The 18,048-nt window shown below is 36.8% G+C and overlaps 3 non-coding genes and 1 pseudogene across 3 annotated transcripts; all 4 read left to right on the plus strand.

Moving 5' to 3' along the window:
- Nucleotides 1-493: 493 nt before the first annotated feature.
- On the plus strand, nucleotides 494-612 carry LOC111437921. The gene has a single exon (XR_002709535.1). It is a non-coding gene; the product is annotated as a 5S ribosomal RNA (ribosomal RNA).
- Nucleotides 613-1,110: 498 nt separating this feature from the next.
- On the plus strand, nucleotides 1,111-1,229 carry LOC111437917. The gene has a single exon (XR_002709533.1). It is a non-coding gene; the product is annotated as a 5S ribosomal RNA (ribosomal RNA).
- Nucleotides 1,230-1,458: 229 nt separating this feature from the next.
- Nucleotides 1,459-1,577, plus strand: LOC111437941 (annotated as a pseudogene).
- Nucleotides 1,578-1,806: 229 nt separating this feature from the next.
- On the plus strand, nucleotides 1,807-1,925 carry LOC111437988. The gene has a single exon (XR_002709585.1). It is a non-coding gene; the product is annotated as a 5S ribosomal RNA (ribosomal RNA).
- Nucleotides 1,926-18,048: the final 16,123 nt, after the last annotated feature.

Below are 18,048 nucleotides of genomic sequence, written 5' to 3' on the forward strand. Positions count from 1 at the left end.
TGAATTGACTCTCATGGTTTTGGTCTGGTGAAGCATTGAATGAATCTACGACTGTCGAGTTTCATTTATTCTTTCCTGACTATAAAGTCTCATTCATCTTTAGTTGAGTCTTCCAAATTACCGAGTGCACCCACCGTCGCCTCGATTAAATGCAACTTATGCGCACGTCAGGTGCAATCATATCAGCACTAATGCACCGAATCCCATTAGAACTCCGCAGTCAAGCATGCTTGGGCGAGAGTAGTACTAAGTTGGGTGGGGGTTGCACCCCTCTTTTATTTCTTATTTCTTTTGCTCGTTATTTCAATTTCACCCTGTTCTTTTCTTCCTTTCTTTACAAATGGCAACCTTGCACGCACACGCCCATCGCGTTCTTCTCACCGACGTGCCCGCGCGAGCCCCACTGGCAGTTCCGAGCATGTGCGTGCACCCACCGTCGCCTCGATCATGCCGCCCCGCATGCATTAAATGCAATTTGAGCACACTACATGTTGGGTGCAATCATACCAGCACTAATGCATCGGATCCCATCAGAACTCTGTAGTCAAGCGTGCTTGGGCGAGAGTAGTACAAAGTTGGGTGATCACTTGGCAAGTCCTCGTGTTGCACCCCTTTTTTATTTCTTATTTCTTTTGCTCGTTATTTCAACTTCTCCCCGTTCTTTTCTTCCTTTCTTTACAAATGGCAACCCGCACGCTCACGCCCATCGCGTTTCTTCTCCCCGACGTGTCTCTGCGTGCCCCAACGGTCGTTTCGAGCACGTGCGTGCACCCGTCGTCATCTTGATAATACCGCCCCGCATGCGTTAAATGCAATTTGTGCGCACTACATGTCGGGTGCGATCATACCATTGGGAAGTCCTCGTGTTGCACCCCTTTTTTATTTTTTATTTCTTATTTCTTATTTCTTTTCTCGTTATTTCAATTTATCCCTGTACTTTTCTTCCTTTCTTTACAAATGCCAACCCGTACGCTCATGCCCATCGCGTTTCTTCTCCCCGACGTGTCTGTACGGGCCCCGCCGGCCGTTCAAAGAATGTGCGTGCACCCACCGTCGCCTCGATCATGCCGTCCTACATGCGTTAAATGCAATTTGTGCGCACTACATGTTGAGTGCGATCATACCAGCACTAATGCACCGGGTCCCATCAAAACTCCGCACTCAAGCGTGCTTGGGCGAGAGTAGTACTAAGTTGGGTGACCACTTGAGAAGTTCTCGTGTTGCACCCCTTTTTTATTTCTTATTTCTTATTTCTTTTGCTCGTTATTTCAATTTCTCCCCGTTCTTTTCTTCTTTTCTTTACAAATGGCAACCAGCACGCTCACGCGCATCGCGTTTCTTCTCCCCGACGTGTCCGCGTAGGCCCCGCCAGCCGTTCCGAGCACGTGCGTGCACCCACCGACGCCTCGATCATGACGCCCCACATGCGTTAAATTCAATTTGAGCACACTGCATGTCGGGTGCGATGGTATCAGTGCTAATGCACCGGATCCCATTAGAACTCCGCAATTCAGCGTGCTTGGGCGAGAGTAGGACTAAGTTGGGTGACCACTTGGGAAGTCCTCGTGTTGCACCCCTTTTTTATTTCTTATTTCTTATTTCCTTTGCTCGTTATTTCAATTTCACCCCGTTCTTTTCTTCCTCTCTTTACAAATGGCAACCCGCACGCTCACGCCCATCGCATTTCTTCTCCCCGATGTGTCCGCGGGTGCCCCGCTGGCCATTCCGAGCACGTGCGTGCACCCACCGTTGCCTCGGTCATGCCACCCCGCATGCGTTAAATACAATTTGTGCGCACTGCATGTCGGGTGCAATCATACCAGCACTAAGGCACCGGATCCCATCAGAACTCCACAGCTAAGCGTGCTTGGGCGAGAGTAGTACTAATTTGGGTGACCACTTGGGAAGTCCTCGTGTTGCACCCCTTTTTTATTTCTTATTTCTTATTTCTTTTGCTCGTTATTTCAATTTCTCCCCATTCTTTTCTTCCTTTCTTTACAAATGGCAACCCGCATGCTCACCCCATCGCGTTTCTTCTCCCCGACGTGTCCGCGCGGGCCCCACTGGCTGTACCTAGTACGTGCGTGCACCTACTGTCGCCTCGATCATGCCGCCCCGCATGCGTTAAATGCAATTTGTGCGCACTGCATGTCGGGTGCGATCATACCATCATTAATGCACCGGATCCCATCACTAATGCACCGGATACCATCACTAATGCAGGTTGTTCGTAACTAGAGCAGGGTCAATTTACCTTTTTACCCCTGAAGTTACTTCGAACTGAAATGGCCTTAGGTAATCTTCAAGGGAGGGAAGTACTCTTGAATGAAGGAGTTGAAAATGAAGAAGATGACAATGTCACCCTTTTAGCGGGACATAGTCCTAGGGGAGGGAGAGATGTCGGTCGAGGGAGGGGAAGAGTCAGAAAAAGGGGTAGAGAAATTTTAGCACCAAAAAGAATTGAGAGGGAGTACCAGTATGAGAGAGGAGAAGAAAGAGGAGTCGGGGAAGTAAAGCTAAAAATTCCAACTTTCTATGGGAGATCTGATCTAAAAGAGTATTTGCAATATGAGAGCAAAATTGAGCATGTTTTCGATTGCAACAATTTTAGTGAAGAAAGAAAGTTGAAGCTTGCTGTGGCTGAATTTTGTGATTACGCCATTATATGGTGGACATCTTTGAAATCAAAGTGGAGGAAAAAGTATGAGGAACCAATTGAAACGTGGGAGGAATTGAAGACATTAATGAGAAAAAGGTACATTCCTAAGCATTATTCTCGAGTACTCAAGCAAAAACTCTATACTTTGCAACAGAGATCCAAAAGTGTTGAAGAATATTACAAAGAAATAGAGGCCCTTATGAATAGAGCATGTATTGATGAAGATGAGGAAGATACAATGGCTAGATTCCTTGGTGGGTTAAACCGACAACTTGCTCATCAAGTGGATAGACAAGTGTACTTTGATATGCAAGAATTGTTACATCTTACTGTCAAAATCGAAGGGCAACTAGCTTGAGAGAAGGAGAACTCCAAGAGGTATGGTATTTCAAAGTCTACTACTTCCAACACTTGGAAAAAGAATGCAAATATTGAAAAGATAGATTTCAAAGTTGGAGGCAAGTATGATCTTGACAAAAAGAACAAAGCTGAGACCTCCAAGGGTAAAGAAAAAGCGGAGGAATATAAGGTGATTCGAGAAAGAAATAGAGACATCAAATATTGGAAATGTCAAGGAATTGGTCATCTTAGTCATGATTGTCCTAACAAGAGAGTCATGATCATCAAGAATGGACAAGTTGTCACAGATAATGAGGAAAGTGACCAAGATAAGCTAGTTAAAACTCAAGTTACAGAGAATGATGTTGATGATCAAAGAGACAACCTGTTTCACACAAGGTGTTTAGTCAAGGGGACTCCTTGTAGTCTTGTAATTGATAGTGGAAGCTGCACCAATGTCGTAAGTACCATGTTGATCAAAAGGTTGCTAATTCCAACCCAACACCATACTAAACCTTACAAGCTTCAATAACTCAATGAAAGTGGAACAATGAAGGTAACTTCTCAAGGTTTAATAACTTTTACTTTGGGAAAATATAAAAATGAAGTTCTTTACGATGTTTTACCAATGCATGTGGGAGACATATTGCTTGGCCGACCATGGCAATTTGACAAGAGGGTTATGTATGATGGCTTTTTTAATATTTGAATAGGTATTCTTTTGTAAAAGATCGTAGAAAAACCACTTTTGTACCTTTGAGTTCTGCAAATGTATTTGCTGATCAATTAAAGTTGGAAGAAAAAAAGAAAGAGCTTGAGGAAAAAGAGTTGAAAGAAAAACAAGAGTTGAGTGAAAAAATAGAGAAAAGTCAAAGAGAAAAAATGTAGTGAAAAAAAGAATGAAATTGAAAAAAAAAAAGGAAAGAATGTGAGTTGTTTCGCTAGAGTTGGAGAGGTTAGAAGGGCAATGTTCTCACAAAAAACCATCTTTGTACTTGTATACAAGGAAGGATGTTTGGTCTCTAACGATAACAATTTGTCTTTGCCCAGTATGTTTCAATCTCTTTTACACCAATTTGATGACGCATTCCAAGATGAAGTCCCTAAAGAACTACCTCCCATTAGAGGTATTGAACATAAAATAGACTTCATTCCAGGCGCAGTCATTCCTAATAAGCCAACTTATAGAGCCAACCCAACTAAGACTAAAGAAATTCAAAGGCAAGTAGAGGAGCTCATGGAGAAGGGCTATATACGAGAGAGTTTGAGTCCATGTTCTGTACCAGTCTTATTGGTGCCTAAGAAAGATGAAACGTGGTGCATGTGTGTGGATTGTAGAGCCATCAACAAAATCGCGGTAAAGTATCGACATCCTATTCTTAGGCTAGACGATGTGCTTGATGAATTGCATGGTTCATGTTTATTTACAAAGATTGACTTGAAATCTGGATATCATCAAATTAGAATGCATGTAGGAGACGAATGAAAAACTGCGTTCAAAACTAAGATTGGTGCATGAATGAAATTGAGATCTCAAATTGAGACGTTTTCCTTAGAAATCCAAGCATCCACAACTAGACCTATTCACGAAGATGATAAGAATCACGGTATTCCAAATGTTCCAACTGGACCTATTACACAATCCAAGGCGAAGAAGATTCAACAAACATTCATTCTTCATCTACAAAATTGGATCGACTCGGTTCAACCATCATTTCTAGAATTAGAAGCTGACCGAAGGACAATTGAATATTTGCACGGTTGAAGTTGGAAAACTTTAAAATGTTGACAATAGGGTTTGAACCTACACGAGTGAAGCCCAATAAATTTCAAGTTTGTCTTCTTAGTCACTCAAACATATCAACGTTTGTTGGAAGATTTTATTGTTTTTTTCATTTTTATTTTGCAGTGGTCAAATGGTCAAAATTGATTTCGTCTTTTGTGGAGATTAAAGGGGATCGGGATTGAATCTCGACCACAAACGTCTTTTGTCGGGAGACTATAAATACCCACAATATGTTATGTAAAAATCAGATTGATGAATGAATGAAATTGAGATCTCGCATTGAGACGTTTTCCTTAGAAATTTGAGCATTAATTTTGCACTTTCTAAGTTTCAAGCAATTCTTGTGGTAGAATTGCACCTGAGTTATTCAATGAACAAGTTAGATTGTAGAGTGACTCAATTTAGAACAAGGTTCCAAATCTTGCTTCTAGATCTTCGATCGTAAGAGGTAATCTAATTCTAGTCTTATCTCTTGGTTGATTCAAATTTCGAGGTGTTAATTACTTTGATTCAAGGGTTCTTGCTAAAACAAAAGCTTTGATCGTTGGGCTGAGGATTAGGGTTGCCTTATCAATCACTTACTAAGTATTTCTTAAAATACTCAAGCCACGAGCTACTTCTATTTCAAGTAAAGGCAAGACACCCATATACGGCTGACGACGACATCACAAATCTAAATCCATGACAGTTAATGTTTATTTATTTTATTTAGTATTTCGTTATGTTGTTTTAAGGATGTTTTTGAACACGTAAATTCATGACAGTGTTTTATGATGAAGTTTTAAATGTTTATTTCTGCATAAGAAAATATGTTATAATGATGGTAGCAAACTTATGTTACTAGAAATATAGGATCCTCAGACACCATGGACTTACATATTTAATTCAAATACAAGAAGTTTGAAATAACAGTCTTTTACCATGAACATAAATAAACCACCTATTAACTACTAAATGTAAAACTATGCATACTACTAAACTATCTAGACCTATCTTGACTTTCATGGCCTTTCCAATACTCATTGTCATTCGTGCATAGGTGCTTTATGTTTACTTGAAAAATATAAGGGTAGCACATGACTTAAGCATTTTAAGAAATATTCAATAAATCACTCCACTGTTGGGGTTAGTAATGCAATCACACACGTAGCATAATTTGGGCCCTATTCTTTAAAACTATAACATGTTTTTGGACTCTTTTCATTTTCAGACAAGGTTGGATGTGTAGTACTTCTCCTACACATGGCCCACTTACGTGCACATGGACCCACCAAGCAAACTTGTATACATACTCCGTGGGCCGGACTTGGTCGAGCACAACACATTACACGTCGTCAGACGCCACATAAAAGGAAACGTCCACATGATATCATGACAAAAATAAATATTGAAGGTATACTATTATAACCTAATGGAAAAATATCTCGGTGCACATGACATAGATACATGCATGAGGTCCCCATGTTTTACATTCATAGCATAACATTAACATCATTCATTTTCTCCTTTCATCCATGACATATTACATACATCCATTATGTATACATGACAATCATCACATTATCCATCACAAAACTTCACATGGCAAGACATGACATACATAACATTTTATTTCATTCATAACATAGTATAATGAATATCACATGCATATATTACATAGCATCATATGTCAATACAAAGAGCACATAAGCATAACATTAAATAATATGGTGTATGCAAAGGTCACAAAGCATTGCACCATCATACATCATTCAATTATCTAACTCCAACAATAAGGCTACTTACTTGGTTGGCCTTAGCGGAAGTTTCTTATTATTTAATATTTGCTTCAAAACTATGCTGCAACCTTAACCTTCACCTATATCAATCCCTATCACATTCATACAACATATCAATATCTTAGTCTAACTAAACATGATGATTATTTCTAATATACGTCCTAAAACTACCTAAAATTGAGTAAACGGGAGTCTTATTGACCTCAAATTTCCTTAAAAGGGTCGAAAACTTAGGAAACAATATAAAGTTTGTATATCAAGCCACCTAAGCTGAGAAGTCGTCGAGTCGAGCCATCGAACCGAGCCAAAATGAGTCGACAAGCCGAGTTCAGGTGTGCCACTAAGCCGAGCCGAAAAGCTACTGAGCTGAGCCTAGAGGAGTTGCGCCTAGAAATAGACCACGTATTAGACACGTGAGAGCTGAGCAACGCGGGTCGTGGCGGGCTTTTGGGTTGTGAGCTTGGCTGACGTGCTTTGGGTCAAGCTTCCTAAGGCTCGACTGCATATTTGGTACGGATCATGGATTGTTTGGCTGCAAACTTGTGGGTCGAGGGTGAGCAATGGCGTTCGCCCCTCAAACACTCGAACCGTCGCTACCTTAATCCCTTTCTTCTCTGATCAATTTCCTGACGGCCACAAGCAAGATTTTTGTCACCCTCTACTCATAGAACCCCATTGAAAGCTACCCTCCACACTTACATCGTTTTACCCTACCAAGACTTATGATCATAATATATCGATGAATACCCTAGATTTGTGCTCGTTGTCTCTCTAAAAAATTCCTTCGAAATAGAGTGTGATAAGTGAGAATGGAAGTGAAAATTGAGATGATGATGGAAGCGTGAAGGTGGGCAGTTTAAAACGATCATGGGCAGTTAACTTCTACGAGAATAACACCTCGCCGAAAATGCAATTTCTGGCGAGGTTTGAATATTTATTTTTCAAACCATTACACCCACATCCTATGACAAAGTGCGGAGATCATTTCTTTGATGAACGAAATCGATTCAACTGGTTGCTTGATTGCTCAGCTACTTTTCCTTTTTCATTATCGTTAAGGTCCGATGGATCTTCTTTCGCCTTCATCTTTGGTTTAGATAGATTCTATCGATATTTTGTTTGATTTGGAATACAATTATTATATGAATTCTTATAGAATTTTGATATGGGATAAAAGTTTTGATTATCCCAAATTTTTACCAAACAGTTTCAAGGCAATTTGATTCAAATAAATAGAAATTTATCCAACTTACTTTTGATTTTGATTATTACAGAGGTTTTAGGGAATTGATGAAATGATTTGAAGGTAGAAATGAAGGAGCCGTCACAAGAGAATTTGGAGAAATAACTAGAGACGAACTGAAAAGCAAAAGTTTGAAACAATAACTATAAAGTGTTTGGTAGATTTCCACTTCTTTAAAAAAGAAAAAAAAAACTTTAGAATCACTGTATGGAAATTAATTCAAGGGAAAATATGGAACGGATTATTTTGATGATTAATATCAAAAGTAAAGAAAACTCGTTTCTAAACTCATGATTCGAATCACTCCACAGTTTGATCAATACTAAATACAAGAATTTGCAAAAAAAAAAAAAAAAAAAAAAAAAAAAAAAAAAAAACTTAGCTTTCAACANGTCTTAAATAGAAATTCTATTCTTAATTACAAAATCTGATCTCTCTTATTAAAGAAAAGAAGCTTTGTATAGTCTCTACAACCTTAACTTATCTCATACATAACTCCCAAATTAAATGGGCTAGTAAATGAGAAATACCCTTGACCTCTATATTAAAATAGCTCGTTAATGGTGGAATATGGTAACCTATGTGGGTTACCATATAACCTTAACTCCTATATTTAAAACTAGCTTAAATATGACAAACAAATAGTTAAATTATAATTAAATAGTGTAATGAATGAAACGTGCTTATTAGTCATCCTTAGACTAGTTTCATAAATTCAGCTGAGTTCATTAAATGCAACTTAAAGTGCATTTAATTCATCTCTTACTTGAAGCTCAACTTTGCACAACATATAAGGGAGGTCTCCAACGTCTTCTAGAATTTCCTTTGATGAGCTCACCATAGCTTGAATATAAGTGTATAAGGTTTGTTGTAGCTTCTTGGCTCTCGTCCTTGTAATTGGATCTTAAGGTATGGAAATTCCTTGGTCGTGGTTCATATCATTCTCCCCCTCTTGAGAAGATGACAATCTTGCGTCCTTTATTAATTCGTGTGGCAGCCTTGGAATTTTGCTTCTCAATTTGTTCTTTTACTTGCTTGTGCAGTTTATGAACAAACTCAACTTTGGTATTTGCATCAAAATTCAAACTCTTTTGACGGTACAGGTAACAAGTCAATGAGGGTTAAAGGATTAAAGCCATAAACAATTTCAAAAGGTTCTATGTACAACCCTATTATATGCAAATTCTATAAATGGCAAACAATCCTTCCCAGTCTTTAAGATTCTTATCAATACTAGCCCTAAGCATAGTAGTCATGGTTCTGTTAACAACTTCAGTTTGTTCATCGGTTTGAGGATGACAAGTAGTTGAATATACTAGCTAAGTTCCTAACTTACCCCATAAAACACGCCAAAACTGGCTTAAAAATTTTACATCACGATCACTAACGATGCTTTTAGGAATGCCATGCAATCGTACAACCTCCCTAAAGAACAAGTCAGCAATATGTTTTGCATCATCAGTTTTGTGACACGGAATAAAATGAGCCATTTTACTAAATTGATCAACCACAACAAAGATGCTATCATAACCTTTCCTAGTCCTAGGTAAACCTAAAACAAAAGCCATTGATATATTGATCCAAGGACCATTAAGAACAGGTAATGGGGAGTATAAACCATGAGGTTGAAGCCTAGACTTAGCTTGTTTACATGTCATGTTAAGTCAAATCCTTTATGTGTTCAAAACCCAACAACTTAGCATCCAAAGTATTGAGAAGGACATACCTTCGTGATAAAGCATCTGCAACAATGTTCTCCTTACCTTGTTTATATTTTATGACCTAAGGGAATGTTTCAATAAATCCTAACCACTTAGCATGTGGTCTGTTGAGTTTATTTTGTACTCTCAAATGTTTTAAACTTTCATGATCCATATGAATAACGAACTCCTTATGACTAGGTTTGCAATGCACGAACCAAAGCATAAAGCTCTTTGTCATAAGTTGGATACCTCAAAGATGCACCTGTTAACTTCTCACTAAATAACATTAAAGGTCTTTGATTTTGCATTAATACAACACCTATCCCTACTCCACTAGCATCACATTCAATTTCAAAAGTTGACTCAAAATTAGGTAATGCAAGAAAGGGAGCATAACTCAATTTTTCTTTCAAAGTATTAAAAGCAAGTTCTCGATCATTTTTCATATAAAGGATACATTTTTCTTAACAAGTTCATTCAAGGGTGAAGCAATTGTACTAAAATTTTTAATGAATCTATGGTAGAAACTTGCAAGACCATGAAAACTTCTTACCTCTCTTACACTTTTAGGTGTAGACCAATCTTTTATAGCCTTCACTTTTTACTCGTCAACCTCGACACCATTAGATGAAACTACCAACCCAAGAAAGTTAACTTTTTCCATGCAAAAGCTATATTTCTTTAAATTTACATACAAACATTTGTTTCTTAAAGTAGTCAAAACATTTCATACTTGGGTAATATGATCATCTAAAGATTTGGAGTAAACAAGGATGTCATCAAAATAAACAACCACAAACTTACCTAATTATTTTCGTAAGACATGGTTCATTAGTCTCATGAATGTACTAGGTGCATTAGTTAATAAAAAAGGCATAACCAACCATTCATAAAGACCATACTTGGCTTTAAAAGCTGTTTTTCACTCATCCCCAATATGCATGCGAATTTGATGATAACCCAATTTTAAATCAATCTTAGTAAAAAGACTACATCTATGCAATTCATCACACATATCATCTAATCTAGGAATTGGATGCCTATAGTTTATAGTTATCTTGTTTATAGCCCTACAATCAACACACATATGCAAAGAACCATCTTTCTTAGGTACAAGAATAACTGGAACAGAACAAGTACTCAAACTTTCATGTACATACCCTTTCGCAAGGAGTTCACTTACTTGCTTTCGTATCTCTTCAGCCTCCTTTGGATTAGTCCTATAAAACATGGAAATGAAAGGAGACCCTTCACGGTGAATGGAAAGAGACTCAAGTCATACTTTGGTGGAGAAGTAAAAACAGACATTGCCTCTTTTGAGTTGAAAAAAACATTTTGTGACAAAGGGAGCTGACATAGAACCGTAAACAAGTAACAAGCTCCTAGGAAGCCAAGTTAGTTTTTCTTCTCTTGTTATTTATGCATTTAGATAGTTGTTTTTAAATAGTTATCTTTACTTAAAATGATAGTTTTTTTCCTCTTTTTGTTGTGAATAACTCACATGCCCAAAGGAAGTGAGCCAATTTTTGTAGATGAATTAAAGAGATTTAGATGTGGTTAGGAAAGCAAATTTCAGCATATTAAGGAGACTAATTTTATTCTTTTGTAGTGCATGTTGCCACATAGCTATCTTGTTCATCCTTATTTGCATGTGGTTGTATTTTATTTAAATGTTGAACTCCTTCTCATGCAACTACACGCCAAAGCACCAACACCAAGAATTCTTTTTTAAGAAAAAGATCCAAATCAATCCTAAAAGATTTGGCACCCAAAAAAAAAAAAAAAAGAAATCTGCATGGAAAAGAGAAATGAAAAAAAAATTATTGTGCAGTTTGAAGAAAAATGGGTAAGCTAGAAATGAGTAGACAACAAGGGTGGTGCAAGAAGAGCTGTTGTACACTCTACAGTAGCAAGTGGACAGATTTGCACACATTACAGCAGTAGTCTGTGCAAGAAAATACAGTAGAGTCAGCAACTCGGCAGTGTAGTCAGCAGCTGGGCAGTACAGTCTACTACTGGGTAGTTTGGCAGCAATAGAGATAGTATAGGCATTTATGAGGGCAGTCTGCTCACTACTGAAGCATCCCTTGAGAGCTAAACCAAGAGTTGCACAAGAAAGGTATAGAGTCAATTATATAGCAGCTTCTTCAACCAAAAACATCACACAACTCTTCTAAATCACCTTCAAACGCAAACTACAATCATGGCACCGAGAACTAGAGGGACGCAAGCTGTGTAAGGGGAGCTTGAAGGTGAAACGTCAACACAATGGGAAGATATAGAAACACTAGCAAGAGTACGAGCATCTAGCTCATTCAAACAAAAGGCGGTGCGAGGAATGAGATAAATGCAACAAGATGAGTTAGAAGAGATAAACCAAGACTCCTTCCTCACTAGCCCCGGATCGAAAAGAAAAAAGGAAGGGAAAGAAAAAAATGAGGAACCATACAACACAAATAGAAAGATTTACAACTGAGAAGACATGCAACAAGTACGAGCTCCTCAGTTCAAAAGAAATGTTGTTGGAAAGAAGGTTCCCTGTAATATATCCTACATTTCTTGAATCCTTTCTAAACGCCATCACCGACTTTGGATGGGAGATGTTCTGTCACCACAGAGAGCAAGCTATAGTGCCTATAGTGAAGGAGTTTTACACACATGTTGATCAAGTAGAAGGGTACACAACAACATTGAGAGGAAAAATGGTTTATTGGAGTCCTAAAGTTATCAACCAACTGTTTCACCTACAATCTTTTGAGCACACCACCTTTAACAAAATGGTACTAGCTCCATCGAATGAGCAGCTTGAAATAGCCGTGGAGATGATAGCCATTGGAGGAGTACAGTGGCAGATCTTAGAGGAGGAGCAAGAGCTATAGTAGCAGCAGACCTCAACATGGAAGCAAAAGTTTGAGCTGCCTTCGTAAAGACCAACCTATTGTTCACCCCACATAATACTACATTGTCTGCTGATAGAGTTTTGCTGATATATGCAATTATGACTAATTTAAGTATTGATGTGGGCAAGATTGTAGAGGATGAGATTGTCAAATGTGCAAGTAAGAAGGTGGGAAAGCTGTTTTATCCATAGCTGATAACCATGTTGTGCCTAGAAGCGACACTACCTTTTGATGAGGAAGAAGAAAAACTCGAGACAAGAAATTTGATGGATTACATAGAAACCCGTAAGGAAAACGTGAGTTGTGGTAATAGAAGGAATAGTAGTGCAGTAGAAAATATAAATCAACTATTGAAACAATAAGAGGTCCTATTGAGCTGGTGGGAAAATAGTGAAAGCTGCAAGCATATTAGTTCTATGTCAAAAATAGGGAGGAGGGAATAGATAAAGTCTTAAGAACTAAATCCAAAAATTGAGCATTTTTCAAGTTTTCGAAGAGATTTTTACAGAGTGGAGCTATCATCACATGTGATAGAGGAGGAAGGAGAACACTTCCTCTAACCCGAGAGAAAGAAAGGTGAGTGTTAATGAGAGAAAGTACAATTAATTAATGGGCAGGTGAGATTAATGGAGTTTTCTCCATCCTAACAATGACTTTAGTGAAGCAATTAATGTGGTACGTTTGCTATGTTAATGATGTTATAATAATAAACAATAGGGTTAAAATGTTTAAGCATTGGATCATGGCAAACATGAAAATCTCCTTTGATTAATCATAAACAACCAATCTGGAGACATGCATGGTCACTTTTGATTTTATTTCCCAACCAATAATTGACAACAACATTAACTTTTAATTGACAACAACATTAACTTTTAAGATTTAGACAACTTAGTAAACAAAACCATCACAACACTCTTTTTAATAATACATAAATCTTGAAAAGTTGCATGAAAATTAAATTTTCAGTTCTTGAGCTTTGATATTTAAACATTTATAAATTGAATATCAAAGTTATAGAAAATAGGTGTGTTTGATCCTAAACTAGTGAAATCCATTGAGTTGTTAGAGGAAGTTGATGGAACAATTTTTAAAATATCTTTTTTCACATTTTAATGTTCAGTAACGGTCCCGATTTTCTATGTCTAGAAAGTCGGGTCATTTCAAGCTTGTTCGTGATCGATACTAAGAAAGAATAGTTGCACGCAAGTGTGCTTCTTCATATTCGTTTAACCTCAACTAACAACAACATCAGTTCTTTGCATTGAACCTCGGACAACAACAACTTTTTTTTTTTTTGTTCCTTAAATATTGGTTTAAAAAATTCTCTTATTTTTTCAAGAAATTAGCCATAAAAAAATTCCAATACTAGTGGTGGTTGTCCGAGAAAACATCAAAAACCTTTCTACATGTAAGAGGCTCTTTAGTTTATCTCTTTTAGTCGATTGTAGTGCTGAAGGATACAGAGTAATATAGATTTTAAAACATTGAATATAAGATAAGATTCAATGGGAGCCTACAAATAGATTGTTTAGACATTCTTAAACCTATTAGTTCTAATTTCATGTTTGCTTGGAGTCTACAGAAGAGCTTAACGTACTAATCATATGCAATTTTATGGAAATTAAATTGCTATCTAATGGATTTAAGAAGGAACCCATGTAAATATTGAGGAGTTTAGTCGACATGCTAATGCTCGAGTAATATAGTTCAAAACTATGTGACGAATTCCTAACCTGAACCTTCATTATATGTTGACATTACTCCTCTTCTCATTTTCATGTGTTACTACAAAACAACCATTGTCATACTTTCTTTCAATCACTATAAGTTCACTAGAATTTATGCATCACATAGAGTAAAAATCATTGTTGACTCTTTGTAGATACAATTATGTACCACTTATTGTATTGGACTAGGTATACTTTTGTATATTGACTATGATAATTACCTCATGGTTTCCAAAACAAGAAAATGATTACCGGATATTTTAGGTCATCATAGATAGAATGATTAAATAAGTACATTTCATACTAATAAAATCAATATGTAGATAAGTGAGCACAATTATGCATAGAAGAGATAAATAAGTAGCATGGTATGTCCGTGTCTAAGAGATGTCCATTTTATGCTCATCTTCTAGAGAATTTTATAGCAACATCGAGTATCCAATCAAATCTTAGCACAATATTTCATTCTCAAATTTATGAAAAAAAAGAAAATAATAATAAAACTTTAAAAAAAATGGCTTGATTAAGTCATTGAGGATAAATTGAGAACATGTGGAATAGATGTAGCATGTAAATGGAACATGCACATGCATGGACGCCTTATCTCTACCTGAATTGATTCATTCTTTTGAAATTTATTACATAAATAATGATATTTTAAGAGTTACCTTCGGCATTCCACATGTGAGCTTAGAATATTACATAAAGCAAAATTAAGCTATCACCAAGAGGTCTAATGAACATTAACTGTGGCCAATCCCGTAAATGACTTTACTACTTTTTTTTATTGGATGAATTGTTTGAAGTATGGACGACGCATATCCTATGACCCTTGCACGTGTCATACCTTGTGTTTTTTATGTGTGCTTATTATGTTATGATGTGATGATGTGAGAAATGTCATGTTATGAAATATCATGTTTACTCGTTATATGAGTGATGAATGTGACATATTATGAAAGTATGGTTCCTTAGTGTACTTTTACCTTATGTAATGACATGTCATAATTATGTTAGGTATGAAACAAACAAAGATATGTATTGCACCATAGACACATTCCATGATTTTAAACTATGGGGACCTCATACATATTATGTCTTCATGTGCATCGGGATAATTTATCGTTATGATGTGTATGGACATGTACCTTACGACATTTATGTTCGTCATGATGTTATAATACAGTATTATATACACCACAGTATTATGTGCGCTCCCTTCTCTCTATGGTATACCAGCAACGAGGGTGTACGCTTGTCGAAGGCCAAGTCCTTGGGGTACGTATATGAGCCCGCCTAGGGTCCATGTGCGCGTACTTGGGCCATGTGTAGACGAGTGTTACACCTCTAATTATACATGGACTAGAAATTGAGACCAAGATCATGAAATGGTGTTTAATGATAGGTCCCAAACACGATTGCATACGTTTGTATTTCCTGATCCTAGTAGTAAGACACCTTTACACGGATGATGACATCGCGGTGATGGCATGAGATTAAAGCTAGGCTTGAAGTATTAATGTTATTTATAGTCCTTAAACAAGGACACAGGCTTTAGACAAGTAAACTTGAAGGGATCTCTAGGATGGGATAGCATGCAAACATTTCTTATTTTAGGTAGTTAAAAAATGTTAAGGACTTTAGAAGGTTTTTTTTTTTTTTGGTAGGTACAATATGTATGTTATGGTAAAATTACTATTATGCCCTTAAGTTGAGATTTTGGAGAAACACATGTGTTATTATGCTAAGCTAGAAAGAGAATATGCTTACTTAAATACAAGTACGCTATGGATATGCTTAATGTAAGAAGTATCAATGGTATAGACTCAGGTTCGATTTTTAGTGGGTGCATCTTGCCATGATATTGACTCGGGTTCGATCTTTCGTTGGTGCATCTTTAAGATTAGCAATGATGAGATTAGTTCTTAATGTGAAAATTTTGGTTTGTCACAACACCATCTAATTTAGTTGAAACAAATAGCACGACTAAATTAGGTTTTTGTTATGAGTATGTACAATGTTATGGTAAAATTACAGTTATGCCCTTTAGTTGAGATTTTCGAGCTAGAAAGAGAATATGTATGACTAAAATATGACTATGTGGTTTAGTGGTAGAATAGTAACTTGCTACGGTACAGCCTGGGTGTAAGGACTGGGGTTGACTCGATGACGCAAAAAGACGGGTAAGTTTTTCACAAAATAAAACAAACCAAATCATACGTTATATTTATATTATATCAAAATAAAGTTTATACAAAGTATTTAAAACAACACAATAGTCAAAACACGATATAAGAAACGACACAAAAACAAAAACAAAAGGGTTGTGTACCACTGATTATCTAATGAACAATGTGTTTATGATCCAATCATAAATCAAGTCCCTCTCGGGCTAATGAAAGGGTGGGCCCCATTATTCAAGTCTCGAAATCAGTACTTAGAGAACAACTCATATACTTTTCTTATATGGAAAGAAGTGAATTCGATCTCATGATATTATGTTCCCAACTCCCTATTTGGTTAAGTCCCCAAAATGGTGGTATATTGAATCCGCTAAAAGAGTCATTCTCTCCATGTAAATTAAAGGACAAGCTCTCATAGGCAGGAGTTCATAACTCACTCAGGATTAGGATCGAGTTGCATATGATCATCATGTGAAATATTAATCTTGTTCGGTCATATAAAGAGAGATTAAATATTTCTTGGTCCAGTCTTATACAAACTTAGTGTATAGGATACCTCCACTTACATGTCTCCTCATGAACGATTTGGATCAAATTATTTGTAACGATTACAAAGTGGGTCGTATTAATAGTGTTACCAGGATCAGGCACCCAACCTTATCCATATACTATTACTCTTTAGGTTATTACTTGAACACGATCCCTTCTATGTCAATAACATAATGTTCAAGATTACATTAATAACCTTGGATTTTTATACAATGGATTGCAATAAAATTATGAATAAAATAATAAAAATTATTGTTAAAAACTAAATAATTAATTAGAGGCTTTAGGGCATAAATTCCAACATATCCATGGGTCGTTGAGGGCTAAGTCCTTCATAAATTTCTTATCCTTTGAGTTTTCTTTGTTCTTGCCTTAGGTTATCCTTCATAATAACCTTCTAGTCCTCTAAAGTCCTTGGTTCTTTAGAAGGAAACTACTTAACTTGGCCTTTTACATGGGTGGTTTGGGGGTTTAAATCCTTCTTAGTATTTTTACAGTACATAAGAGTCTTAAGTAGTCCACGTAGAAGTTGGAAGCTTCTTAACTTAGCATCTTACTGAAACTTCTACTTGGACTACTTAAGTCATATAGAAAAGGTTTAAAGGCGTACCTGTATCTTCTTAATCGAGACTATTGTCTTCCTTAGCTGCGGTACACCCATACTACTTAAGTCATATAGAAAAAGTTTAAAGGCGTACCTATATCTTCTTAATCGAGACTATTGTCTTCCTTAGCCGCGGTACACCCTTACCTTCTACGAGGTGCCTTGTGGCCCTGCTAGTTCTATTCTTGATTCTTAACTTGTCCTTTGTCATTTGGATTAGTCATCTCGTTCCTCCTTTTTGGACATTTAGGATTCCTATGGCCCTCTGCTCCACAGAAGCACATATTAGTTCCTACCAAGCATTCTCCCTTGTCTAATCGTATGCACTCATGGCATAGGTCGCTACTGTATACATAAACTGTAACGACCCAAAATTTTCTACTTAATTTAAGGTCACTACTGTATACATATCATAAACATTGAGTGCGAAAATACTTCTTTTAAACTTTCATAAAATATAACTTTCAGCTTAAAACATAGCCATGGACTTGCATGTTTCAAAAATGCCTTAAAAAACGACACAACAAAAGCTAAATAAAATAAATAAACGTTTAAATTAAAAACATCTTATTCT

The sequence above is a fragment of the Cucurbita moschata genome, unplaced genomic scaffold (assembly GCF_002738365.1).
Source record: "Cucurbita moschata cultivar Rifu unplaced genomic scaffold, Cmos_1.0 Cmo_Scf00068, whole genome shotgun sequence".
Classification (NCBI taxonomy): domain Eukaryota; kingdom Viridiplantae; phylum Streptophyta; class Magnoliopsida; order Cucurbitales; family Cucurbitaceae; genus Cucurbita; species Cucurbita moschata.